Here is a 2,222-nt window from a genome sequence, read left to right as displayed (position 1 = left end):
TCCGTCTCAAAAAAAAAAAAATAAATAAATAAATAAATAAATAAATAAATTAATAAATTAATTAAAAATAAAAAATAATAAATAAAGACAGGGTCAAGGCTGGAGTGTAGTGGTGAATTTGTGGCTTCCTGAAGCCTTGACTTCCTGGGCTCAAGCGATTCTCTTGCCTCAGCCTCCTGAGTAACTGGACCTACAGGGGTGTGACACTACACTGGCTAATTTTTTAAAAAATTATATATTTTGTAGAAATGGGGGTCTTACTATATTGCCCAGGCAGGTCTTGAACTCCTGAACTCAAGTGATCTGCCTGCCTGGGCCTCCCAAAGTGCTGGGATTCCAGGCTAGAGCCACTGCATCTGCTGGGGTGTTGTTAGCTGAACTGCAACACAGGCTTTAACACCCATAATGAACACAAGTGTGCTGATGTCTCCATCTTCTTGGCTGACTCAGGGGTCCTGCGGAACATGCGGATGTTGCAGTGATCAAGCCGATTTCCCCTGGGCGAGCTCTGCCATGGATACTTGGGCTGCCTCAGGAGCTGCAGTGTCTTGGGCTGCTAGAAGCTGGGTGACTTGCAGATCCTTTTTCCTGTGGCTGTGGATGCCTTTCAGCACTGCCTTCTTCACCTTCAAAACCTTTGCCTTGCCCTGGGCTTTGGGAGGGGCAGGGCCTTCCTTCTCTACCTCTGGCGCCATCTTCAGAAAAGCCTAAAGATCCTTCTGGTGGTGACACAGGACACAGTGACGCTGGGGGTGGGAGGTGAAAGGCAGAACTCTCTGTTACTTACTGCTCCAAAGGAGAGAAGGCTGCCACACTGGGGGTTGCACCAGGAAGAGTATCAGCAAGTTGGAAGTGTCTGAGGTGGCTCCTATAATGCAAAGGAGGTTTTTAGGGCTTCCTGGAGTTTGGGTATTGTGATTATTCTGTGACAAAACAAGAAAGGGCCATTCCTGAGTGAAATGTACCCGGGTCCTCTGGCCCTGAATCTGTGCATATTGTAACCCAAGTGTGTTACCGCGTGATAAGGAAAGCAGTTGGAGTGAGGCCTTAGCAAACTGCCTGCGATGGGGAAGAGAGAATTTTTAGCCATGACTTCAAAACTGGGTCAAGATGACACTTGTAAAATATTTTGTTACAGCAGACAATTCCCTGTATTATATTGCCTCTGTTTGTAATCTAGAGAATGATTGTTTTCCTGACTGGACTCTGACCAATACAGATATATTTAATTGCATTCGCAACCTTTCACATTGATAAACTGTACTGATGCCATAATAATATCACCATTAATCAGAATACTGTTGTTTTGTTTGTTTTTACTATTAGCTGCACAAATCTACCACTAATGACTGCATCTGCCCATCTTTGTCTCTAATTGTCAGAGGCATTGGAACCAGAGTGACTCCATCTTGAATAGGGGCTAGGTAAAATGAGGCTGAGACCTACTGGGCTGCATTCCCTGAAGGCTAGGCGTTCTAAGTCACTGGATGAGATAGGAGGTCAGCACAAAGTGCAGGTCATAAAGACCTTGCTGATAAAACCGGTTGCAGTAAAGAAGCCAGCCAAATCCCATCAAAACCAAGATGGCGACGAAAGTGACCTCTGGTCGTGCTCACTGTTCATCATATGCTAATCACAATATATTAGTATGCTAAAACACTCTCACCAGCACCATGACAGTTTACAAAGGCCATGGCAATGCCAGGTAGTTACCGTATATGGTCTAAAAGGGGGAGGAACCTTCAGTTCTGGGAATTGGTCACCTCTTTCCTGGAAAACTCATGAATAATCCACCCTTTGTTGAACATATAATCAAGAAATAACTGTAAGTATCTTTAGTGGAGCAGCCATGAGGCTCCTCTGCCTGTGGAGTAGCCATTCTTTATTCCTTTACTTTTTTGTTATTGTTTTTTTTTTTTGAGACAGAGTCTCTGTCACCTAGGCTGGAGTGCAGTGGCACCATCTGGGCTCACTGCAACCTCTGCCTCCTGAGTTCAAGCAATTATCCTGCCTCAGCCTCCTGAGTACCTGGGATTACAGGTACATGCCACCACACCTGGCTAATTATTTTATAGATACAGGGTTTCACCATGTTAGGCAGGCTGTTCTCGAAATCCTAGCCTCAAGTGATCCACCTGCCTCAACTTTCCTAAAGTGCTGGGATTGATTACAGTTGTGAGCCACTGCGTCCAGCCTTACTTTCTTTTTTTTTTTTTTTTTTT

Source organism: Cebus imitator, unplaced genomic scaffold (genome assembly GCF_001604975.1).
Source record: "Cebus imitator isolate Cc_AM_T3 unplaced genomic scaffold, Cebus_imitator-1.0 Scaffold379, whole genome shotgun sequence".
Taxonomy (NCBI): domain Eukaryota; kingdom Metazoa; phylum Chordata; class Mammalia; order Primates; family Cebidae; genus Cebus; species Cebus imitator.
The sequence above is the reverse complement of the archived record's forward strand: the minus strand, read 5'-3'. Positions refer to the sequence as shown.